Source organism: Marmota flaviventris, unplaced genomic scaffold (assembly GCF_047511675.1).
Source record: "Marmota flaviventris isolate mMarFla1 unplaced genomic scaffold, mMarFla1.hap1 Scaffold_73, whole genome shotgun sequence".
Lineage (NCBI taxonomy): Eukaryota > Metazoa > Chordata > Mammalia > Rodentia > Sciuridae > Marmota > Marmota flaviventris.
This window is the reverse complement of record NW_027288415.1, coordinates 28,794-56,707: the sequence shown is the minus strand read 5'-3', so window position 1 is coordinate 56,707 and position 27,914 is coordinate 28,794. Positions and strand designations below refer to the sequence as shown.

The 27,914-nt window shown below is 35.5% G+C and overlaps 1 pseudogene; it reads left to right on the top strand.

Moving 5' to 3' along the window:
- Positions 1–23,988, top strand: part of LOC139704470 (growth factor receptor-bound protein 14-like) — a 39,499-nt pseudogene extending 15,511 nt beyond the window's left edge.
- Positions 23,989–27,914: the final 3,926 nt, after the last annotated feature.

The following is a 27,914-nucleotide window of genomic DNA, read 5'->3' as shown; positions in this document are numbered from 1 at the left end:
TGTTTAAAAGAGGTGGACGTATAACCAGGACCATTATCGGTTTTTAACTGTTTTGGAACGCCCACAGTGGCAAAATTTTGTAAGCAATGAGCTATAACATCTTTAGTTTTTTCTCCAGCATGAAGGGAGCCCATCAGAAATCCGGAAGAAGTATCAACTGTAACATGTAAATATTTTAATTTTCCAAATTGTGGCAAGTGTGTGACGTCCATCTGCCAAATATGGTTAGGTATCAGTCCTCTAGGATTGACTCCAAGATTAAATTGTGGTAAAAATGTCACACAATTTTGACATTGTTTTATTATATGTCGGGCTTGTTCTTTAGTTATTTTAAAACGCTTTTGTAAAGTATTAGCATTGACATGGAACATTTTATGAAAATTTATAGCTTCTTCTATTGTGGAGAAAATATGTATGTCATGTGTAGTTTTATCTGCTAACTCATTGCCCAAACTAAGGGCTCCAGGCAATCCTGTATGTGCCCTGATATGTCCTATAAAGAATGGATCTTTTCTGTCCCAGATTAGACTTTGTATAGTAGAAAACAAAGAGAAAACAGTAGAAGAAGGGGAAATCCTACCAGCATCTTCAAGGGATACTATAGCATTAACTACATACTGACTATCAGAAAATAAATTAAATACAGAATTTTTAAACATCATAAAAGCTTGTAATACTGCATTAAGCTCTACCTTTTGAGCTGATTGTTTGGGTACTAAAAATGTAAAAGTTTGATCAGGGGTAACTACTGCTGCTGTACCATTATTTGACCCATCAGTGAATATATTTGGAGCATTCATGATAGGGTTTTTTTTTTTTTTTTTGTCATCTTTGGAAAAACTACAGGATGTTTAGACCAAAAAGACAACAAAGGATTAGACGGTAAGTGATTATCAAATGAAACATTAGATTTACACATGATTATTGCCCAAGTATTTAACTCATTAGCTAACTCATCAATTTGATCTATAGTATATGGAGTAATAATTTTATTGGGAGAAATCCCAAACACTCCCTTGGCTGCTTTTATTCCTTTGAGTATTAATTGTCCTACAGCCTCAGGATACCTAGTAAGAATAGTATTAGGAGAATAAGATAAATGTATCCACAATAATGGACCTTCATGCCAGAATACTCCTGTAGGTATATTTTTTGTTGGCAGTACAATAAATAATAAAGGCAAACTTATATCAATTCTATCCAAATGCATATTTTCCATATATGTTTCAATGATTTTTAATGCCTTTCTTGCTTCAGGCGTCAACATGCGGGGTGAATTTGGATCTGATTGACCTTTTAGAATATCAAATAAAGGTCCCAACTCTCCTGTTGGTATGCCTAGATAAGGCCTTATCCAATTTATGTCTCCTAATAACTTTTGAAAGTCGTTAAGTGATTTGAGTTGATCTACTCGTATTTGAATTTTGGGTGGACGGACCATGGTTGAGGATAATAAAACCCCTAAATAATTAATTGGAAGATTTAATTGTACTTTATCTATTGCTATCTCTAGATTATAATTTTTTAATAAATTTGTAAGTGTGGCATAACATTCTAGCAATGTGTTTTTATCTTTATGTGCCAATAACACATCATCCATATAGTGAAATATTTGTAGTTCAGGATTTTGATTTCTAAGTGGCTGGATTGCTTTGTTAACATAAATTTGACACATAGTTGGACTATTAGCCATCCCTTGAGGGAGTACTTTCCATTCATATCTCTGATCAGGACCTTCATGATTTAGTGCAGGGATAGTAAATGCAAAATGTGGACTATCCTCGGGATGAATTGGAATTGAAAAAAAACAATCTTTAATATCTATAGCTAAAACATACCAGGTTTTTGGTAAAGCAGACAATTGGGGAATCCCTGATTGAGCAGGTCCCATAATAACCATCTCATTATTAATGGCTCTTAAATCTTGTAATAATCTCCATTTACCAGATTTCTTTTTAATGACAAAAATGGGAGTATTATGGGGAGATACGGAAGGTTGTATATGTCCCTCCGCTAATTGTTGTTTGACCAGGTCATGGGCTATTTGTATCTTTTCTTTAGTCAGGGGCCACTGAGGAACCCACACTGGTCTTTCTGATTTCCAAGTAATTTTGATTGTCTCAGTGGCCCTTTCTGAAAACCCAATCGATGTCTATTTGTTTTTTGATCTATTTGAATTGGTGCTGTCATACCTTGTTCTTGTTCTCTTAATCTTTCTTCTTTCCTAAAGCCTTGTCTAGCCCTAGTAGTGGGCGCATTAGGATTGATGTTATTTGTTAATGTCAAACCTAATTGATCTAGGACATCTCGTCCCCATAAATTTATAGGAAGATGATCCAATACATAGGGCTGTATAGTTCCTTCACATCCTTCAGGATCCTTCCAATCTAATACCATTGCACTTCTATGGGGATTAGTTGCCACTCCTAGGCCTTGAAGCGTTTGAGTGGCTTGTTGTAATGGCCAATGTTTTGGCCATTCTTGATGAGATATGATGCTAAGGTCTGCACCTGTATCAAGTAGCCCATTAAAGTCATGTCCTTGAGTATTTAGTTTTAGCATTGAGCGAGAATCTAGATTTAAAGACAGCATAGCCCAATCTACACCTGTGGAGCCTAATCCCCTGGAACCTCTTTCTACAGTACGACTGGAAAATTTATCATGTAGGCTGGGTATTATTAATAACTGTGCTATTCTATCTCCTGGTGAAATTACTGATATACCTCTTGGAGAACTAGCTATAATTTTTATTTCACCTTCATAATCGGGATCAATTACCCCAGGACTTATCATAAGTCCTTTTAGTGTTGAAGAACTGCGTCCCAATAATAAGCCTACTGTTCCTTGGGGAAGAGGTCCTTTTACTCCTGTGGGAATGATTTGAACTCCCATCTCTGGAGTTAGTACTGCTCTGGCAGAGGCGCAGATGTCCAACCCTGCGCTCCCTCTAGTTTGTCTGATGAGGGATTTAATGGATAATGCGTCCTGGGCACTACTTTGATGGTGTTGCTGGGTTCCTCCACTGCCCCGTATATTTGTGGTTTGGGGCCCCGGAGCATTGGGCCCTCCAGTCCGTTTTTTGGCAATGGAGCCTGATGTCTTTCTCCATGATATTGTGGGTAAACACTTGGTCCTTGTCTGTTTTTTGATAATGGAATACCTTCTATGGTGGTTTGAGAACGGCATTCATTAGCCCAATGTTTCCCTCTACGGCATCGTGGGCAAATACCCGGTATTCTATTCCTTTGATACCTAGCCTTGTTAAACCCTCCTCCTATGGGGCAACTCCTTTTAAAATGTCCTGTTTGATCACAATTATAGCATGTTTTTGGCCTGGCATCTAAAGCCTGTTGTACTGCTGCTAAGACTTGCCCTTGTTCATTAATGTCTCTACATAATTTAATATATGTGTTTAAATCTTCATGTTTCCATGGTCTGATGACCTCTCTGCAGCAACGATTTGCTTGGTCATAAGCCAGTTGTTTTATAAATGGCATTGCCTGTTCTGTATCTCCAAATACTCTAGATGCTGTCTGAATAAGCCTATCTACAAATTCAACGTAAGGTTCATTAGCTCCTTGTATTACCTTAGATAATTGTCCTTGTAAATCTCCATGCCCCTGTAAAGTTTTCCATGCCCTAACTGCGTCTGCAGCAATTTGTGCGTATATGCCAGGATCATATTCAATTTGTTGCCGTTGACCCTCATAAGGTCCTTTTCCTAATAACATCTCTAGATTTCTTTGAGGGTAACCGGCTGTTGCATTTCGCCTAGCTGTCTCCATGCAAAATTCCTCATTGGCAACCTTCCATAACAAATATTGTCCTCCATTTAGCACAGATCGACACATGTTAGCCCAATCTGCTGGCGTCATGTCTAAGTTGGTAATGGATTCGACCATGCTCACAGTGAAGGGTGCTTGCGGCCCGTAGGTTGTTACAGCCTCCTTTAATTGCTTCACTGTTTTGAAATCTAAAGCACGGTGAATTCGTTGCCCTCCTGCCTGCTCAAGTACAGGGCATGCTAATCTTTGGGGTCCTGCCTCAGGATTCCGTCCATCAACTACGGGAGTTGAGGGCCGCTCAGCTGTAGATGGAGCTGTTGGTTGAATTACGCCCTCTGGTGATAGAACGGGGTTAGTAGCAGCCTCCTGTTGTAATTCCCCGCCTGATGGTTGTTTTTCCTCTAAGCTTTCTTTCTTCAAATCTTCCTCTGTCTGACTAGCTTGAGAGACCTTCTCTTTCGCTTGACCTAACATGTTTTCTACCATAGTCTGGACCTCTAACAATTTACTTAACAGTCTTTCAGTTTGTTTTTTACTAGTTTCTAATCTACTATAAAGGTAACGCAACCCAATAAGATATCATAAAACAAAACCGAAACAGAATGAAACAAAAACCGAACAAAGAATAGTTGTATCAATTTTCTCTTTCTCAGGGCCGAACAACTTCAAACCTTGAGCCAACCAATTTTCCCAGTTTGCCTGAGAAAATTCTAGGGATAGGCAGCTTGAAACAAAAACAAGATAAATCAAAACGAGAACACATTGTTTTTTGAAATGGTCACCCATTTTGTTGCCTTCCCTCAGGGGCGAGCAATTTTACTCACCTCCAAACTTCAGGCGTTCCCCGTGCGGGCCACCAGTTGCCGCAGTCTGGCTGGGCACAAAATCATGAGCCACTCAAGCAGGAACAAAGTTTATTTTTTGAAACTGCCGCCAATGTCCGGTACCGCCCGGGAAGATTTTTTCCACACACGCGGCCTCCTCTTGGACCGCCGAGAGAGCTCCTCCCCCGGAACTCCCTCCTACTGTACTTCCCCAACCAATGGGAACTCTCCAGGAGTCCCGTAGCCGGCCTAGGTGAACAGCAGGAGTCCAATATCCATATGAATGCAAATCTTAACATAATCATATCATCTCAATGGCTAGCTGGAGTCACCTTTCGACCAAAAATGCCATGCATCATATACTTGGCTCTTAGCAAAATATTGTTTGGTGCTCATTTCTGTTTTTATTATTATTATTATTATTATTATTATTATTATTATTATTATCATTATTGTTCTTTGTAATTTAAATAAGACGAGACATTCACTTTGTATAGTTGGAGCCAATGGTTCAACTGGGTGATCTGACAATATCTGGATACAGTTTTGGTTGTAGGACTAGGAGTGGGGTGGGGATCAGCAGGAGCAGTGCCAAAGTGGGCAAAGTTCGAATTCTGCTGAACATCCTCTAAGGCTCAGGACAGCCCCACAACACAGGATTATTAGACAAAATGTTAGTAGATCTGCTGTTGAAAAACCCTGTCATAGAGGAAATATAGTAGAATATATTTTTCCAAACTTGTATGATCATAAAATTTACCTAAGGGAGTCCCAGTACTTATTAAAAACACAGACTCCAAGACCTGGCCAGACCTACAGAATCAGAAACTCCAGGAATAAGGTCTGGGAATTTCTATTTTAAACAACTGCCATGGGTGAATTTTATTATTAAACAAGTTTGGAAAAACAGTAGGTGGAAAGAATTGGACTTTTAGTTCCCACACCGAGTCCTGGTTTCTCTATGTTCTTGACTGTGAACCTGGGTACAGCCTTTGCCCTTGACTTCTGTGAGCCTTGATTTTGTAAAATGGGTCAGTAGTCTTTTTGTACCTGGTAGAGTAGTTGGAGGATTTGGGGAAGAGATGTGGGAACAAGCTCATTGTCAACTTGAGGGCAGTGTCATATGACTCCAGGTCAGAGCATCTCTCTGCATCATTGTCATCTGGGCCCAACTCTACCTCGGAAGATGCCTGAGGGTACAGTCCAAGGACCAGCATTTTCAGAAGCACTTAATGTGGATTTTAGATACATTGGCTTAAGGATCTTCTGCTTTAGATTTCTATACTGGTCATAATTCAAACTTTTCTAGCATAGGTTTAGCGATAATTTATCCTTTATTTTTTGTCAGTATTTTTTTCCAGAGCATATGGTGTCTTTTGCAACTGAAACCACTGGTGAAATATCCCCAACACAAATTTTACAGGTAAATTTATATTTCCATTAAAATACGTAAGAAATCACATAACAATGGGAAAATTTTAGGTCCTTATTAGGCATGCTCATATTTTGACATGTTGACTTGAATGTTTATTTTTTTTTTTGGGGGGGGGGCAAAAAGCTAACCAACCAACCAAACAAACAAACAAAGAACCAACCAAACATAAAGCTGGGTAAAGAATGCCCTAAATCAATTCATCCCCCTAAAAATATTTTTCTTCCCAGTTCTGGCCAGTTGTCAAAGGATTTTAAACATTCAAAAAGGTGCACTATGAAAGGAAACTTTAGAGTTTTGCTTTGTGATGTGTGTATAGGTTATGTTATTCTTTTAAAAAATCAAAATTCTCAGTAAATTGAAGACATTTTATCAATAGATACATAGTATTAGCATTCATAATAAACACCTTCAATTCTATTTGTGATAAAATACTTAGCAATTAAATTAATGGAGGGATATACAGATATATTTGTTTCATATACCAACATCTCTAATAGCTGTGACAGAAATACTGGCATAGAATTGTAAGATATTCTTAGCTGAATCATGAATGCTGGTTATCTAATTAAAAATCTCCTTACTGTTGTGTCTGTTAGATTCATTTCTTCCAAACTAGCAGTTATTTTGGGGGGGCATTTTCCTAAGATATTGTCATTACAATAAATGAACAGTTTATTTTAATTTTGATAGATTAGTAGATTTGGTATCAGAAGCTCTGCAGTTGTTTTTCACAGGTTAATGTTGAGCTATGTCTTCATGAGGATTGAAGCTAAGCTCTAGGCATTCCTGAACTCACTCAGTATTCTCTGGTATTTCATAAAGATAACTTTTAATATTTCCAATACAATATGATTTTAATATATGAATCAGGCATATCTACCATAGATTTGTTTCCTGTGGGATTTTCAATATGGGCATGCTTTATTTTCATACTTCAGAATATTTTAGAAATATGATTAATCCCCAGATGTTTTTCTGAAGGCTGATTCTATGCCGCTGGGTTTCACAGCCACCCCCCCCCCCCACCATCTGAATGTTAGGGTAAATGACAACTTCAGGACTCCCAACTCTCAGCTCCCTGTAGGCTTCACCATTGTATTGTGACTCAGTGGTTGGTGGAGGTTTTCTTCTATCTCCTTTCCCAAACCCTCCTCTAACATAATTATATTGCTTTAATGCTAAATTATAAAAACAAGAAAAATTGTAGACTTTGGAATTAGATAGTCCTGCATGTGCCCCTGACCTCTTCTCTCCACTGAGGCAATGTTTCCACTTTTTAAAATGTTTCTTCTTTTTCTAGTTTGACTTCCATGACTCTCTTTTTAAAATTTAATTGGTTTGGTTTAATAAATTGGAAAGCACTCAAAATAAAAAACCTACTTACCTGTTTTACATGTCAATTAATTAATATCTGTGGCTCATTAAATTTAAAAAATTTTAGTAAATTACTTTAAAAAATGTAGGTATGTACTATTGGCATTTCCATGAATAGTCTTTAAAAATAAAGTACATTGTTGTAGTTAATAATTTCTCTTACTTTCAGTTCTTCCATTTGTTTATTCATAGGGATTTCTATTTTCTTCTTTTAATGAGACACTAATGCACTTCCAGTGTCTTATTAAGGACACTGAGCATGGCCATGCACACAGAGTGACTCCCTTCCATTCTCCTTTCGCTGACAATGTGTGTCCCCATCTCAGTTAATTACAACTGTATAACATAGTCTTCCAAACCTTAATGGTTTAAAGGACCCACCTGCATTTTGCCAACCATTTTGAGGAGCAGGGATTTAAGAAGAGTTTGCTTCATCTCTGAAGCACTTTGACTCAGTGGTTAGAGAAAATTCTAGGTCCCCTTCTAAGTTGTCCCTTTTACCACACATGCTGTGACACTCAACTCCTGTCCTCTCTTTCTCCTTCTGTGTGGCGTTTCGTCCTCCAGAGCTTTTCCAGTTTCACTGGGCTTCTCACCCATGGGGGTTTCCAGATAATCACATTTCCTGTGTGGCATCTGACTTGCAGAAGTCAAGTTGGTTTGAAAGCCATCAGGCTAGGACATATCTAGAACTGGCAAAGGATTACTTCTACAATTTTATTTTGGTCCAAGCAGTGACAGGCTTACACTGATTCAGGGTGGATGGAGAAACAAACTCTGCCTTTTCATGGTTTAAAGCCAAGATGCAATTGCAGAAGGACATGTGGGATGGTAAATATGGTTGCAGTCCTCTTTGGAGAAAACCCAGCCTGTCATAATGCCCCATGACAGAACTATGGAAGATAAGAGGTTGTATATTCTCATCAGCAAAGTGAAGTTGGCTCAACTTCTTGTCTTTAATAATTGAAGTCAGGATTGTGGTCTTCTATGTTATAACACAAGGAAATCAATAGGTAAACCTGTCAACTCACAAAATAAAAAACCATGGGAAAGGATGAGAAGTATAGGACCTCACCCTATAAATGATGTCCAGCTTTACAAATAGACAATCAACTAGTTTATAATTTTGATGTTTGATATTGATATTGTTTAGATTTTCATACTTACATTTGATTGGTAAAAGGCTACAAAATCATTGTTTCCATAATATTAGGGGAGAGTCTAATTTTTCTTTCAGATGTTTCTAAGTTCAAGCACATATCCTGAAATCCATGGCTTCTTACATGCAGAAAAACAGGGAAAGAAGTCCTGGAAAAAATTTACATCCTTCTAAGAAGATCTGGTTTATATTTTTCTACTAAAGGAACATCAAAGGTAAATTAAGCATCTGTGATATGTTACATAAGATTATTAGCTGTAAATTAAAACAGACTTTTTACTTTGTTATATTTATGATTTTATTACCTGATATCAGGAGGTGGTGACATTTTTTGTATTCTAAAGATTTATCATGATATGTTTAAAAATTGTTCAGTTTTATTTCAAAGTAGTTTCTATATATCTTTGAGGATATCTGGATGCTCTTATTTCTGTACCACATATGTTGTTCATTTTTACCCACCCCGAGTTTACTCCTTTCTCTTTATCCAAGGCTGAAGGTTTTGAGGTCCAACATAGATTATACCTTTAATTTTCTCCCTGCACCTCCACCTTTTTTTCTTTCTTTTTGGTACTAAAGATTGGGTGTTAATAGGAGTTGCTAATATTGCTGAATATTTTCTCTCTTATTCTGTGTGTGTGTGTGTGTGTGTGTGTGTGTGTGTGCACATGCCCACACACACACTGCTACTAAAATTTAGTGCATATGGTATCAGTGAGATCTTGTTAAAATGCAGATATTGATTCACTAGGTCTGGGGTGGGGCCTGATAATTTGCATTTTCAAAAAAATCCTAGAGGATAAAGATTTTCCTGGTCTGAGACCATACTGCTAATGGCAAAGTTTTAGAGAACAGATGCATTTTGTCCAATTTTGATTGCACATTGAACCTCAGAATTAAGTACTTCTCCAAGTTATTAACCTATCACAGAATAATATGACCCAGTAATTTCCCATGACCAGCTCTAACTCTCAGAGATTTCCCAGAGAAGAAATAGCTGTTCATGTTTCCACTTTGCCTTGAAAATCAGACACAGTCCACTGCCAGATAATTTCCCTGAGCTCAGCCATACGAGCTTCCTTCTTGTAAAGCAAGATAGTCACACAACCCTTCTGGTTGTTTCCTGTGGTGTATTACATAGTACACAACTATGAGGCATGGTTGTAGTCTAATGAAGCAGGACACATTGTCCCCTTTACCTTTTTCCTAACTGCTACAGAAGCTCAAACCAACCTTCTTCCCTTTATGGAGATACCAAAGTTTGAAACCTGGATTAGGAAAACGTGTTCAAAAGTCATTGTTTCCTATATTCTCTCTCTGAATTCTGGAAATGATGAATAAAGAGAATAGAGAGTTTAAAATAGAATGTGTGTGTGTATGCCCACACATATGCATGTGTTACATTATAAAGAAATTGTCGCTTGTCAATTTTAATAAAACTGTATCAAGTTCCTGATTATTTAAGGGTGTAGTGACATAGGTTTTTTTTTTTTTAAAAAAAAAAATATTTTCTTTTTGTCATATTATATTGAAATTGTATTTAGGTAATGTTTGCCCAAGGAATACATTATTTAACATTATAAACATACAAAAAGAAATATTGCAAAACATGTACCCATTTCAACACTCCTATGTATTTTTTAAGGAACCATGGCATTTGCAGTTTTTCAGTGAATTTTGAATTAGTGATATTTATGTGTCACTGGTGGGCAAAAAAAGAAAAAAAAAAAAAAACAAGGAGCACAAACTAACTATGGATTCTGCTTTAAGGTACAGGCTTAATATTTTGATAGATCAATAAAGCAAGCCTCAGCCTTTTAGGTAAGCTTGAGTTTCTTTTAATTTCTTTTAATAAAGAGACAGCTTTCTCTTACATATAGGATAATTTTAGTGGCTTTTATTTCAATAGGTGTTACCTTCAAGATGTGCATTAACGATAAACAATGTGCTGTGGCCCTTCTAGCCTAACAAAGCAGGAGGGCCCCGAGACCTGAAAATGCTCTGTGCAGAAGAAGAGCAGAGTAGGATGTGCTGGGTGACCACGATTAGATTGCTTAAGGTAATCTCACTGGAGGCATGAATTTCTATTAAATGCTGTGAGTACCATAAAAGTTTGAAAATATCTGTAGTTGAAAATGCAAAGAAGAGTGAATCCTAATATGAATCTTTGTGGCTACATGAGAAAGAAGAAAAATAACCACCACCAAATGCATGTATTTTTTAATCTAAAAGATAAACATTTGTGGAGTAAAGTGGAATGGGCTAATATTTTATCTTTTGTTTATGAAGTAATATTCCATTTCTAGAAATTCTCTGATTTTTAATTTTTATTTTTCCAAGAGTATTATATCCATAGCCAGTATAACTGAATGGATGTCTCTCATTATACAACTTAGTCTACGTTTATACAACATTGCTTACAATTCAGTGTGAAGTGTGTTTAAAATGTGTCTGCCTGGATATGTTTCATGTGATTGTTTTATGTTCCATTTAGGTGTTTTATAAATTACATTCTAGCTTAATAATTACAACTTACTTCTAGTAGAACATCAAAAAAATTGTATGATTTTCCTATGAGCATATTTTTAAATCATCCACTTGGGTGTTAAATGGAAATTACAACTTCCATAAGCATAATTTGTTGATGAGCATTTGGAAATGAGTAAGAACCTTCTAAAGGCAGATACATGTAGAAAAGAGATATAGAACTGATTTCTTTCAGAATGTATTGAAAGCACATGTTTATTTAATTTATTTTGAAACTTACATGCCAGTAAATTTACACAACTTTACAGTTATAAAAGTAATCACTCATTTCCTTATAAAGACACTACTTTGATAATCACAATTGGGTAAAAATCATGATTTTTTTTTTGTTTTTGAAAAAGTAAAATACAAAGAGTATGTCTGTATACTTTATTTAGTATCATTTACTGCCAAAGTTGACAAAATATACAAATTACTATTTTTCTTAATCCTTTGTTTAAATTAGAAGTTTCAGCATTTACCCAGATATTTTTTTATAATTTATGCCTGATCACTAATATAATTTATTAACTTATAGATTTCATATTCTATGCATAACATATATGATTCACTTATCATCACATAAAGATTTAGATTATTAACAGTGAGTGTGTCCTAAAACTAGCTTTTTGATATATTTAGAAGTTAACATCAGAGAAATGGAGTCTTGTAGAATCCCTGGGTTCTGCCCTTTCATTAGGCTGAAGAGTGTACACTTCACTTCATAATCGAGTTCTCAGCTTATGTATTTACTAGGTCCACTTTGGACCTAGAAGTTTTTCTGCTGCCATTTCCATATTTGCCACTTGGTAGCTCTTCAAAACATTACTAGCATCCTGTGTAAGAGAGAGATCAGGGTAAAGAAGGATAGAACAATCATAATCAGATAAGTGATCAGACTAGCTTTGGAGGGAATTTTTATTTTTTATTTTTAAAAATTTTAAGTTGAGGTAAAATTCTGATATTAAAAATTAATCAAACTATTTTTAATGTGAACATTTCATTGACATTTAGTGCATTCAAAGTGTGCAACCATCACTTCTATCTAATTCCAAAACATTTTCATCACCACAAAATGTACCCATTAAGCAGTATCTCAGAGAATCTCAGGTTCCATTGATTTTACAAGGATACACTTTGTGATATTACAAAAAAAAATAAAAAAATAATAATGACAATATAATTATGACAGGTGACTTTCACATCACTTTTGCCATTTGTTTTACTTTTATTTAAATAGTTATTATAGACTTATTTAGACTTAGCTAGAAATTTGCCATATTTCACTTTTGCATGCACAGACTTACTTATATATACATGTACATATGTCTAAATATGTAGACATTGCTATATGTGTATGTGTATATGTATATATGAAATGATAAATGAAATAAATTAGTCAAGATATCTGTAAAACTTCTTCCTGTTCCAAGTCTGGCTTTCCTGAATCATTTTCATCTCAGAGTCATGGATACCATTTACTTTCCACATAACGTCTGGCTTTGTCCCATCTTTGAAGAGACAAATATTGTATTTTGAAATGCAAGTGCAAGAATCAATGAAATATGCCAAAAAATTCCTTTAATTCTTCCATCTTGGTGATGTTTAGTTTCTGGAAGATTGTTCACTTCTTGCTTTTTCCCCTCATCTGATTATTCTCAAAGACCCTTTCAAGTCTGGTATAGTAAATTACCCCCAATTTAGAGACTTAAAATAACACAAACTTATTATCCTATATTCTTTTTTTTTTCTTTTTGACAGTATTGGGGAATGAACTTGGCAATCTACCACTAAGCTATACCCCCACATTTTTATGTTTTATTTTGGTCAAGCGTTTTGCTAAGTTGCTCAGGCTGGCCTCAAACTTGTGATCCTCCTGTCACAGCCTTCCTAGTTACTGGGATTGTAGGCATGTGACACTCCTCCCAGCTATCCTGTACTCTTTTAGTTCAAGTCCAGAATGGGTCACAGTCAAGGCTTGGCAGGGCTGCTTGCCCTTTGGAGTCTTCAGGGGAGAAACCACTTCCCTTGTTTTTTCCAGCCTTGTGAGGCCACACATATACCTTGGCTGGTGGATATTTCTCCACTTTCAAAGACAGTAGTATCACACCAAGTCCTTCTCTTGCTACCAACTCTCTAGCTCTGTCCCTCTGCCTTTCCCTTCCACTTATAAGTTCCTGGTGATTGCATTGGGTGCACGTGGAGAAGCCAGGATAATCCTCATCCCACAGTCAGCTGGCTAGCAACCTCAGTTTCCTTTTGCCATGTAGCCTAACATATTCACAGGTTCCAGGGATTAGGATGTGGACATCTTTCTGGGATGGTTATTCTACCTATCATATCAGTGTTCCTTGTTTATTTCAATGACAAAACTTTTCCAGATGATGCCAGAAAAGGAGGCGAACATCCAGGAGTACCTTTAACCTGTAGCCAATGAGAAACCAGTCTGTTTTACATTTGAATATTAACAGATCCGGCCTCTCTTTGGAGAAATTCTAGTTACATATAGAATTGTAGAACATCAAAGACTTAGAAAAGTGGATTGCTCACATAGAATGTCCCAGTTACATATTCTCTCTTTCTCTCCCTTCAGTTAGAACTCAGAAGGCTTCTCTGTTGTGGTATTTCATTCTTTTATCTGCCCCTCCATAGGACAGAGAAATGTTAAAGTTGACCCATGACTACCCTTGACAAGAGTTAAATGCCTACTAAAGGTCTTCAATGGCACCTAGGTACCTACCTAACACTGCAGGTGTCAGGAACAATACATCTAGGAAGATAACCATCTTATTAGTAGGTAGCAGGTTTTTCAATGAAGAAGGTGGCCAATCCTCATGTTCCTTGTTAAAGTGTTGGTTTGAGGTTATTATCTATACTTCATAATGAACTTGACTAGGAATTAAGCTCTTCTGTCTTCTTTTTAAAGTTATTGTAGGGTTAGAGTTGATTTAAAGTGAATTTCGTTAGGTCCCATTAATGTCCTTCAAACCTTGAATTAAATAATTTTTTAAAGTTGGGAAATAATTGGATAAAGAAGTCAGCACACAGAATTTTAAATGAGTGTGGGTTTGTATTCATGTTAGAAGCAAAATCTTGAAATAATGATTCTCTTGATCCCCTCCCCCCAATTTTTTTGTTTATTTGCCTAATTACCAAATATATCCACTTTGCTAGAATTGGTTTTATGGAACTAGTAGAGAATTAGCACTGTTGAACTATTTATATAAAATTTATCGTATGGGTAAGATTTGATTTCATGGTGTCATTCAATATTTTCTATACAGTACTCTTTGTGTGTGTGTGTGTGTGTGTGCGTGCTCATGCATGTCTGTGAGTGTGTGTGTCTGTGCATCTGTGTGGGTACATGAAGGAATCCCATTTAAGGTGGACACTCAAGTACTGGGCAGAGTAGGTGTTGCTCAGAAGTTGTGTAGACAGATATGTTGGTCACAGACCCATACCTGGTGCCAGAGGGGATGCAGGTCAATAGAGGCTGGCCCAGGTGGGCCAAAGGGAGGTGCCAGAAGAGTGGCATGGGCAGGCAAACCCACCGGGAAACCTTGAGCTAAGTGGTGGTGCTTAGGCTAGAGCTTGACCCCGGAAGCAGTGTTGTGGCCTGATTGGGGTTTTGAAGAACCTAAGGGCTGGCACCTTAAGGGGGGGCCTTTTAGACCTGCCACTGAATTGCCATCTTACCTATCATTTGGACTCTGGCAGCCCCTGGAGGCAGGCATGGAGATGGTCATTCTCCTCCAGGTGATAAGGATGGTTCATCAGGGCCAACATGGAATCAACAGCAGCACATTCTTCTTCAAAGTCATCCTCCACACCTTCCATATACACTTCCACTGTCAGGCCCATTTGAGACCCAGCACCTGCTGGCTCAGGTGCTGCTGGGGCCTTGAGGAGATAGAACACAATGACCACCCTGCCAAATGCCAACATTACAAAGGTGGAAGCAGTAGATGGAACAGGGCTGCTGAGACCTAACATGAAGTTCATTATATCTTCATGAAATGGAAAGAATTGTGGAGTGCAGCCAAAATGTAAATAAATATGTATAAATATAAATAATTTAAAATCATAAAAATTTCAAAGCTGCCAATATAATTGCTCCCCCCCCCTCAACAAAATAGCTTAAATCTAAAGGAGTAGTTTCCAGATTCAGATGAGGATTCCTTCAGGACAAGTTTGCTCATGGCAGTTAGCAGTCTTAATTTTTCTCAAACTAATAATCCCGTTAGAATCCAGACCTCCTACTTTCCCATTATGGCCAGATGGCTCAGTCTGTCAGATGCTGCCTCCTAAAAGTGAAGACCCCACATTTCTAATCTTCTACATTGTATTTTGAAACTCTGAAATCAGCTGGACTCCTCAGTATTTTGGTTTTCTGAATGTGAAGCCCAAAAGTATTATGAGAATAATTATTCTTGGTTATAAGAATATTTAACCAAGAATGATATAGAGCCATGAATTTTCCAGATAGGCCCCAATTTATAGTTTTACCAAAGAGACAAATTAATTCATCAATCATCAGAATGAGAGTGAATTTTACAGTGTTGCTTAGGACATATGTGAGGTTTTTTAAATCTTTGGAATGTACAGCATGACACCTTTCCCAAGTGAGCTTTCTTTTCACGAGACAAGGTACCAATCCAAAGGATTTTGCTGCAAACTATGTAAGTATGTAAGTAGAAACGTAAGTAATACCAGTATAAAGTAATACTAGTGAGCAAGACCTTAATTTGGGAGCCTCAGTAAAACAAACAAATTAAAAAACATATCTTTTTTAAATGTATTGTTGAAGGGCATTAAAAGATTTTCTGTCAAATTTTGGTTGCTTTACTTGTCTGTTTGAAGGAAAATCATAAAATTATTTTTTTATACTGATAACATATGATTAATGAAAGAATATTTTAATTGAATTACCAGTGTAGTAAAGTAAAAGTTGTAACATTGTGTTTTTGTTTATTTATTTTGCAGTATGGCATGAAGCTGTACCAGAATTTTATGCCTCCATATCAAGGCAGAAGTGGCTGCAGTTCTCAGAGTATATCACCCATAGTAAGGATCGATTTTTTGAACCTATATTTTATTTTATATTTATATTATGTTAATTTGCTATTACATTACAAATATATACTACAATATATTTACCATTTCCTTTTGGTCAAGTAAAGTTATACTTTGTATGTATGATGTTATATTGAATTTTTTATACTTGGATAGCATATGTGTATGGTCTGTGATAAAAATCATAGGACATATATGAAATATTCAATTATAATACATAATGTTATATGTTCGTAAAATATTTTAAATATTTGAAGGAATGTATATTCTATGTCATTACATCATTTGAGGATTAGATTCTTAATAAGATAATTTGTAGAACATTTTCCTTGGCATTGTGTGTTTTTTAATTAATTTTCTTTGATTGTGGGTTTGCTTATTTATTTTAATACTGATTCTGAGGTTGTTGTAGCCTATTATAGAGATGCCAATGATTTCAAATTTTAAAAACTGTAATATACGCATGTGTATGTTTTTACTTTCTGGCTTTCTAACAGTAATTTTTTTAAGTTCCAGGTCCTTAAAGAGCAGACTGCTTTCCAGGAAATGCAAAAACTACAAGTCAAAATATAGGTTATGCATTACATGAACTATGCAGTGCTTCTCAGAATTTTACCAAATGTAACTTGGATATTTATTTGCAGACACACACAGGCACATCTTTTACCTTCTTTAGCACTTAATTTTAATTTCCTGTGCTTTATCACAGAAATTTATTTCTGAACTTAGAGTTTATGTTCTGCAATTCTTGCTGCACTCCTTAATATTGAGTATACTAGAAATCCAGATGTATGTGCCTGTGTTACAGATAAGTTAATGCAGATTTCTGAAAACCGTGTTTCCACTTAGGCTAATAATGTGTTCTTCCTGACTGTGACCAAGGAAGGTACATTTACCCACATGTAATGAGCCAGGTGAAATGCTCAGTTCCAGGAATGTGGCATGAAATTATGTTGATTATGAAGCACAATAGATGATATAGAAAAAGAGCCCCATTTTGTAGTTATGTTGCTTTAAATTATGGAAGAATAACTTTTCATCTTTGTATCATATTACTTTTAAGCCCTAAAATAAGAAACTAAGGAATGTAATGATTTTTATAATAGAAATCACTTTAAGGTGAATATTTTCTAGTTTGTCAGCTTACTCTTATCTTTCAGTCCATCTGTATATAAAAAATAATGAATTTTATTATCTTAATCCTTTCCTAAATCCCTCCAAATTTTCTTTTAGAATCTAGAGTTATTAGCATGGACGTATTAATAGCAGCCAAATCTTTGGAAGCAATTATTATTTAGTGTCCTTTTAATCATAGGAAAAAAATTGTTATAAATAAAGTCCTTTCCATTTTCATTACTTTTGTTAGAATACAAGTGTGATATTATTCTTACTTTTTCCCACTGAAAGTCATTCTGCTGTTGATCATGGCATATCTGAGTTTGTTTAGCCCGTCTTTGCTTATTCAACCCCATCTGTAAAAAGAACTGCTCCTTGAGTGAATCTGACTGGAATCAGGTGTGATAGGGGCAAGAGGTCCCAATGCCTTGTAGTAAGGGCTTGTTTTACACAGGAGTTGTGTTCATAGAAGGTAGCACCTGAGAACTGTATCTATGCTATTCTTAATGTCTGTGAAGGAGACCTAGATGTTTGGGGAGGTATTTGTGTTTACTTTTGTGTGTATGGAGAGACCCACTTTTCTAGATGATTACAGAGGGATCAGTGACCTGAATAGTGCTGGTGCCCCTCACCTGTCTCTGCTGCTTTCTTCTCAGGAACTGTTTTCAGTGAGTTACATAGAAAAGTTAGAATAATTTAGTTACCTTTCTCAAGTAACAGTATTCTCTTTTAAACTTGTGCATGTTTTGAGAAGAGAAACAAAACAACAGTTCTCATACCAAAGGGAGCACCTACCCATAATACCATGTGACAGCCACTCATATCAACTTTTGAAATGAGAATCATCAGCAGATATTTTAGGAAGCCAGATAGATTTGGTTCATTTTAGGGTAAAGGAGGAATTCATTTAAAGGAGTGTCTCTTAATATGTTCCTGGCTGGAGTGAGGAGATCAGGAGAAAATATCTGCTCAGTTCTTTTTAGTCTTTAATTTTGACCCTGGGCTAGACTTGCTAAGCTGAAGTTTCTTTCCTTTACCTCCCACTATGTGGTACTTGAAATAACCCTAGATGGGACATATTGGTTTCTATTTTTACCATAAGGTGTGTGATCTTAGTTGGATCTCTGGTGTCCTGCAGTGTAAAGGAAGGGGGTAGTTGCATAATCTCCTGACTCATCTGGGGTGTCCACTGTATGAAGCAGATGAGAGAATGGTGTCTGGAGGAATTCTTTGCCCTCTTGTTCAGTCATTCTGAGCTGCAGGTTTATCAAGATCCTTCAAATAGAGTGACAGAGAAAGCATGGCTAGTTGCCATGCAGTTATATTGTGTAAAAACCATTTTACATGTAAACCTCACTAAAAGTGGATACAAGCAGTCTCAGAGTCTGGCCTGGGTAATCCAGGATACACGCAGGCTTCCCTTCTTAGAGAGAAAGGCTATGCAATTAAAATCATGGCTCATTTTGCTACGGCCTACCCTGTTCATCCCCTAAGAAGAGATAGAAAAAGGAACAAATATTTGAGAAATACAGCCAATTCTGAATTTTACCAGCATTGCTTTCCTATGTGAAAGAAATTGAGCTGAAAATGACCTTTTGGGTTTGTCAGACTTTGCTTTACTTCCATTTCTTTGTCCACCAATGGTAAACTATTATTTTTTCATCCACCACCTGCCATTCAATAGACAACATTTACTACACTCCTATTTCCTCTTAGTGTAGTTATTGTAGCAAATGGAAAATTTCTTTAATTGTCTTGTATTCTCTGTTTGCCAAATAATTATGGAACATGGGATCTTATTGTACATCTGGTCCCCTGTATTGGGTAGGGAGAGAACAACAGCTTGTTTATTTTTTTTTTCCTCACAGTAATTTTATGTTATCAGGAACTTCTCATTATAGAACCCATCTTGGCATGTGAAGTTAAAGATGTTATAAGAATAAATCTATCATTAGGATCCAGGTTTGTTACTCTGATTTGGACAGGCAGACACTTTCCATTAATGTTGGGAAAGCAAAAGTATATCCAACTGGTTCAAGGCCCAGCATGGAAGATCATGGGGTGAGAAGGGCAAACTAAGGTGTGACAGCAAATAGAGATTACTGAGACAGTATCTGTCTGGAAAGAGCAGCTGTCAGTTATAAAGGCTCCTGTAACAAATGGAAGATTGCATGCCAGATCTCTAGAAATATAGATGGACCATAATAAGATTGTCGGCCATTATCACATGGTTTGAAGAGAAAATGATGCTAAAAATGGGATGGGTAAGGCAGTAATAAAGGAACCTAATTTTTTTTTTTTCTTGAGGATAATTTTTTATTTGAAGCCCACATTTGACTATAGTATCTTTTCCAAATGTAGAAAGAGAGTGTGTGTGTGAAAGCCACAAGTCTCCAGATGCAGGTTGGCTCATAATTTACCAGTGTAATTTCACTTTGGGTTTTGTTCTTTTAGTAATTATTGAAGAATAAGTGATACACACACACTTCCATTCAGTTTTTTTTTTTTTTTTTATTTTGCTTAGTTTTAAGTTATGTTCCTAGTGTATAAGACATGTGAGACTCTTGACTAGAGCATTTGGCAATTTTCTCTTTTTTTAGTACTCATGACTCATTGTGGGATAGCATGCCTGTTTCTTGAAAGATGATTGCAAAATAGGACGCCAGAAAAAGGAAAATAAAAATAAGATCCAGGATTTATATGTTTTACTTTCCCATTAGAGACTATGAATATAAGAAGTAATTAGCAAAAACACTGACTTTATCATTGTTTTGATTACATTTTTAAAATATGTCTTCTTTCCATGTCTGTGCTTCTTTCATTCAGAATTGTTTTTGCAGCTCTAACTTGGCCACCCATCTCTTCAAAAAAGAAAAAGTGTTTATATATTACATCATAATTAAAAAAAAAATAGTTGTTAACAGACCTTTATTTATTTGTATGTGGTGCTGAGAATCAAACCCAGTGCCTCACACAAGCCAAGCAAGTGCGCTACTGTTGAGCCATAGCCCCAGCCCCATCATAAAAATTTTAATATGAAATCTAATATTATGTATTATTATTCTGCTAAATTTCATTTTCCAAATAAAATGAAACTTGACATGATAAGCTTTCAAAACACATACTCCAATTTGCTCCTTTATAAAACATGAGTACTATTTCTAAGAAGATGTGTATCAATCTAAGTTACAGATTTTACATATTTTGAATCATAAAATTGTGGCTTCAATGTTCGTGTATTTGACATAAAGTTTAATACAGAGATGAGTTCAGAACTGGTAGTTCCTTATAGCCAGTAGGAAGGGTTATTTCTTCCTCAGTTGGAGTTTTGCCATATTAGGAGATAATGTGAAAACAAGGTTTGTTTTAGGGGAAAGACATGCTTTCAAAGATTTTCATCACATTACTCAGCACTTAATTCAGTTATCCTAACAAATAGCCATTGAACTTATTTAGCAAAGTTCTCCATAGCATCATTTTATAGTGAATATGTACTTTTAACTTTTTAATTTCCTGATAGCCACTTTGGGAATCCCAGTCTCAAATTGAAGCATATTGCCAGCAAAACAGTAAACGATTACTTTTGAAGATTTTCATGACTTGCAAGTGTTTTCTGGTTTTGTTTTGTTTTTCAAAATTTTTTTTCCAGAGAAGTATATCTGAAAACTCCCTGGTAGCAATGGACTTCTCAGGTCAGAAAAGCAGAGTTATAGAAAATCCCACCAAAGCTCTTTCAGTTGCAGTTGAAGAAGGACTCGCTTGGAGGATACTCATGATTTCACTTTCTTGAAAGAATTTTTAATTTGAGTTTGTTTCACCCCCATTCCTTGCTCAGAAAAAAAGGATGTTTGCACATGGGAAGTCACGGTAGACCCACTGCCTCCTCACAAACCTCTGCCACAAACATGGGTATGTCTGCTCCTAGCCATGGTCACTGAGCTGATGGGCAGCTTGACATGACTTTGGTGACATGTGGTTACTAAGTGATGGGGGACATATATGTAGTGAAATTACATCACTGCAAGCAAACCTTTGTATTCATTCATTTTATTTCTTCAGCCATCCATTGGTCCCAGCCATGGTTTCACCACAAGGTTTCCAGAGATGAAGCTCAGCGATTGATTATTCAACAAGGACTTGTGGATGGGTAAATTTGATACTTTTAGTGTTGAGTAGAATTTGGGTTTGGATTTTGGATTTGGATTGGATTTTGACAGTAAATAATAATAATTTATTCAGTGCACACCAAGTGTTTTTAATTTTGGCTTATCATAACACAGAAATGACTTTGTTCTGTAAGAGTGGCTATCACTGAATTCTAGCAATATCTGTGTAATACCCAGTACACAGAGTGTGCTTAGTATTTATGTATAAATTAACAGAGAAAAGAATAGTATTCTTTGTTCTTGACTAGGAGCACTAATGTTATCCATTCTGTGCCAATTCTAGCATTTTAGATATTAATTCATGAGAGGAAAAAAAAACTAACCTTCTTTTTGGGTATCAATGTTTCAATTTGAACAAGTAATTAATATGATTCTAAAATATGATTTACATTATGACATTATCCTATACATTGTAATTCTTTTTAGGTATAATGCAGGGTATATTAAGTAGAAAATTTTTTTCTGATGTTTTCAATGTTTGCTTTTATTTCTGTTTACATCCCTATTGCTTTTTCTCTAAATATTAACAGCTTAAAAATATGAATCTATTAAAAGAGTACTTTTTGATTATTTTTTGTGTTATCTTTTAATGGGATACCATGGAGTACACAAGAAAAGCATAAAATATTTTATGAGAGATTTATAATCTGAAGGATTTTCTTCTCACATTACTCAGTTTCAGATACTTTTCAGATACTGCCAAGTTCCTTCCCAAATGCAGTACAATGAGAACATTTTATTGAGTATTGGATGAGAAATGAAACCGTTGTCAGTTTAAACAACTGGAGAAAGAACCTTTTATCTTCAAAAAAAACCTTTTATCTTCATTAGCACTGATGACAGTTTTGTAGTATGAGATTATGTTGTAACATATCATTCACCAAGTTGAATAATCATACCCACTGAATACACAGTTAAGGAGATCCCAGCTACAGCTTTTATGAGTACATATCCTGTTTTTGTTACATGCTATGTTTCTATGAAATCTGTGAGTAAATGTAGAAACATATTGAAATTCTTCCTCTCTCTTTTTAGAGTTTTCTTGGTAAGGGGTAGTCAGAGTAACCCCAAAATTTTGTCCTGTCAATGAGTCATGGACAAAAAATAAAGCACTTTCAAATTATACCACTAAGTAATTTGTGATTTCACATTTGTATATTAGATATGATCTTAATGCATAAGCTTTTGGAAACTTTGTTTTTCTGTTGTTCCTTTTATTAAATATAATGTGGGAGCTTGTGCTTTGACCAGAGTTAAGTTTGGCAGAAATGGTTTTATGAGCCTGAATTAATATAAGAAATACAGGAATTGTAAAAATTAAATTTATCTTTTTTCCATGAAATATGATTTAGCAATATTGTATAGACCCAATGCCACCTATTTTTAAAAGGCCACTAAAGATTCTTTTTTCTGAGTTCTATCCATTCCTTAAAAAAAAAAAAAAAACACTATTTTAAAACCCTTTCTCTTCTTTTCTCTCAAAGACATTTTTTGCTATTATTGTTGCTAATTTTTGTTCATTTGTTTTAAATTATTTGTATAGAAACACAGGAACTGTGAGATTGGTGGACATTTAAATAATCCTGGGAACATTTTTAAAATATCTGTGACTCTGTTTTTGTCTGGCACAACTTGCTTTGGGTTTTTTTTTTTTCACTTCTGCTGATGTGTGTCAGCATGTGCACATATGTACATATGTGACATGCATATTGGAATCAGGCAGAGTAAAACAGATTCAATCTACTTTCAGGAAGGTCTTATTTAACTTACTAATGCTTTCCTTTGAATTGCCTCTTTTTGAAATCATTCAAAGGCCATAGAGAGTACCAACCCTGCTTTTTTGATTATTTGATCAGTGTCCCCAGCAATTATGAGTGTTTAATGCTAGAAGACTTCACCACCAAACAAAAAAAGTCAACTGACATTCCATTAGGATAATATATTATTGCTTCAGAATGAATTTGCTGATAAAAATTATATGAATAGTCATTTTTAATATACTGAGGCATTAAGTAGACAATGTTTAGAAACAGAAATTAATTTCTGTACACAGAGGCATTAAAATCTTCTGTCTACTTTTACACTGAATAGTACAGATTTCTCTCAGTTCATTGACTCAAAATTGTTAAACTATCCTAACTAAACAGAACTCTGGGAGAATTAGATGCAGAGAAAGTGGAGGCATGTTTCTTATCCAAGGATCAGATGATACTTTTAAACGTAAGTGAAATTAAAGAAGTGGGCATGCCATGCTGTTCTCTGCACAATCCTTAGTTTTATAAACTTGTCAATTTTGGCATGAAGACATAGCTTGCAGTGGAACAACCATCATCCTTCTGGATTCTTTACCCTATTTACCAGCTTGCTGCTTTTCCTATTGCAGGTGGAAGATGATGGTGAAATGTTCCGCATGCTAGATGATGGCCACACTAGATTTATGGATCTAATCCAGCTGGTGGAGTTCTACCAACTCAAGAAGGGTGTTCTTCCTTGCAAGTTGAAACATTATTGTTCTAGGATTGCACTATAGCTGAACCAGAAATTACATGTTAAACTGTTCAAGAGAAAAGACTCAAGGGGGAAAAATATTAAAAAGAGAGCATAAATAAGGGTAAAAATACTGTGGTGAAAGGAATATTTCACCTGAAAGTTATAAAAAATATTTCGTGCTTTGCAAACAAGCAAAAACTTGGATTGGCATTACAATCGTCATTTAAAATTTGTAAGTTGAAATTAAACCTTAAGAAAAAATGATTTGGAGTGTTCTTTTGTGGTTTCATATATTACTGTATTTTCTTCAAATATGAATACTTCAAACATTTATCTGCTCCTTTTTAAAATATGACAGCCCTAGAATTCTCAAACACCAAATATGAAGAAGAAATCAGGTTTCAGAATGACCATTTTGCAAACTGAATTCCAGTTATACTACTTTTTTAATATTAAGAAGCATGAAAAATCTTTAGTTTTTAATTAAAAGAAAGTATGCATGACTTGTTAATAAAACTAAAAACAATTTTGAATTGTATGTTCTCTGGCTTTATTATAGCCAAAGGATCAAATCATACTTTGTGGTAGCAGCTTAAAATTTTTTGAAGTAAATTGTTTTTTTTTGTCTAGAAAACTTTCATTAAAGTCATTGAATTATCAATTGTACCATAAAATCTATACTAGTATTGAACATATTAGTGGCACATTGTTAATTGCACTTTTTACACTTCTTAATAATTGGCTGAGATTATCTATTTTTAAGAAAATGATCAAATTCTTTTAAAAAATTTGATAATTTGCACACACTTTATGATATATAAACTATGATAACATAACATTATCACCTTAATATTTCATGTTTAACTCATGCTTTTTAGAACATTCATTAGATCCTTTCATTAATAAGTCAGTAAACCAATTAAAATAGGTAGAAAGAAAGATTCAAGACCTATGAGGATCCTAATAGGTAAATCTTTGTTCTTCTCTTTGTGCCCCTTTTAGTTTTTTTAGCATGGCAACATCAATATGGAAGCCAAAGATTTTGAATACTTGAGACAGTAATCTGCCTGTTACCACTCCAAGACAATCTGGGATGTTTTTACTTTTTAGTTTTGTTTGTTTGGCTGGGTTTTGATGTTGTTGTTTTTGTTGTTGTTGTTCTATGATTCTTGTTCCCAGTTTGGTGGGAAGAATAATCATTGTTCTTTAAAAAAAAGAGGAGAAACAAAACATCAAGTAAACCTCAATATTATACAAAATATTGCCCATCCCCTCTAACTGAGCCTTGTAACAAGCTTGTTGGAAAGATAGCTTTTTTTAGTCAATATTTCAAAACTCCATAATTCACTTTTAGATTAAAAACTATACATTTTTGTTAACAAAGCATAGAATGCATTCATGAAATGTGAATAAAATCAATATTATTGAAAAATAATTACTTATTGGATTTTTAATATTCACTTTACTTCTCAGTGCAAATCTAACTCCTAAAACAATAAAACTTAGAACATTAATCTACTATTATAAATTATTGGTCATGGGGCTGGGATTGTGGCTCAGTGGTAAACTGCTTGCCTAGCATGTGTAAGGCACTGGGTTCGATTCTCATCACCACATATAAAAAAATAAATGATAAAGGTCCACCAATAACTAATAAAAAATTAAAAGTAAATAAATAAATTACTGGTCAGGTGTCCACAAACCCTGAAAGACACAGGACTTGCTGGTGGAATAGTGGGAGATAATCACACTTGCCCCTTTCAAACTTTCATCATGGGCCTGGGTATTTCTGATTTATTTCCAATTTATAGAAACACACTGTGTTATGAATTTGAATGCACTTTCTCATGATATCTCCATTTCAAACAAATATCATAAAATGTAATATTTTAAATACTTAATTCTTATAATTTGATCAATTTGTGCTTGTATTTGTTATTTGTGTTTCTAACTTCATTGCTAATCTAAAGTTACTATTGGGGAGCTCAGATTTTATATGAAATTCCTTACTTTAATTTTAAATCAAAAGTCAAAATTACTGAGGAAATGGTCATGGAGTGTTTTAGTCAGCTTTTTTACTGCTGCAACCAACAGACCTGACAAGAGCAATTAGAGGAGGAAAAGTTGATTTGGGGGCTCACAGTTTCAGAGGTCTCATTCCATAGACAACTGACTCCATTCTTTGGTAGTTGAGATGAGGCACAACACCATGGCAGAAGTGGGTGGTGGAGGAAAGCCATGGCCACCAGGAAGCAGAGAGAGAGCAAGCTCTCCTCACCAGGGATAAAATATAAACCCTAAAGGCTCATCCCCAGGTACCCACCTCCTCCAACCACACTTACCTGACTATGGATAATCCCTGTCAGTGGATTGATGCAGTAGATTAGTTGAAGACTCTCATAACCCAATCATTTCACTCTAAATTTCTTGCATTGTTTCACACATGAGCCTTTGGGAGACACCTAATATCTAAACCATAACACGGAGGGAAAGTATTGTTTTCTTAATTTATTTTAAAAAGGGCTACTTGCCTCTGTGTGGCTGTGTGTGTGTAAATTTATTATGACGTTAAATCTGAGAATGCCAGACACATTCACAGGCACTCCAGTGTTGAAATGCATTCCCCAGAACATGTAAATTACCTTTGGAATCCTTTACATTGTGATTTAGCCATATTATATTATTTTGCCCCAGTCAGGATGGGAATGATGACAGATTAGCTTGGTTTTCTTCTATTTCTGTTCATATGTGGGTGTTGGCATGCCTCACTCTCTCAGAAAGAAGGGAATGCTGCAGCCATCCAATCCTTGATGTTCTTTTTTATTTCCATATATTGAAGGAATAGGCAATTATTTTGAAATATTTGGAAGAACTAATCCAACAAGACTAAAATTATTAGGGTGCTTTAATTTGGAATAATTAGTTGTTACACCTGTATTAGGAAAGTACTGATTTATATGAGTAGACTTTTATTTTACTGTTTCAGGGTGTTCAGCATCAATTAATTCATGTGGTCTCTGTCTTTTGAATACCAACAAGGATAACTCTACTCATGGTGGTTGTATTCTGGTCGGCAGATCAGACTGTTCCCTGGATCCTAATTACCCTAAGGGGGAATGATTGTCATTGGCAAAGGTTACAGCTTGGCATTCCAAGCTGGCTTTACTGATTTAAAGCTATTCCATTGCCAGGAGTTCTCGTGCTTGTGGTGCCTTTGTTCCATTTGGTGGTCTAGTAAAGCCTATGGACCCCTTTGCTAGAATATTTTTAAATCTGTAAAGTAAAGTAGATAGAATTTCAAAGCACATGAACTATATAGAGACATAACTATCAATGTGGTGGAAACCCTGCTGTGCTGTGCCTTGCTGTGTCTACTTCTGGTTGTATTGACTCTTGTCCATATACGTCTTACAATTTTCTGTCCTGTATTAATTTGGGAATAGGTGGATGATTCACAGTGTTACTCATAATACTAATGGGGCACAAAGTAGTTTTTTGAAATGTAGGGATATTGTAACATTCACTGAACATTCCCACAGCCAAACCTCCATGTTTATCTCTTGTAGAGTGTGTCACCTTGTGCCAGTCTTGGATCTCACACTTAGACCTTCTGGGACCTTTAGGAATGCTCATAATTGGGGTACTGCTTAGAATGTCTCTAACTGCATATTCCTCAGGTCACAAATTAGAGGGATTTTATTATACATTATTAAAAATGATTTTAGTGATGGCCTAAAGAAAGTCCAACCTTTTGGCAGAGCACATCACAATAATGACCTAAAAGCTTATAGCAGAAATCCCCCAAATGAATTTCTCACTGTCATAAATATTTGTTTCTCAGTTGGAGTATCAAGTGTTTAGTTTTTTTGCCATGCCAATATCCTTTGTAAGTATAAATAATTTACCACCTTCTAATTCAGAGCCACACAATACACAAGGTACCAGGAACCAGGTTGAGATGATAGC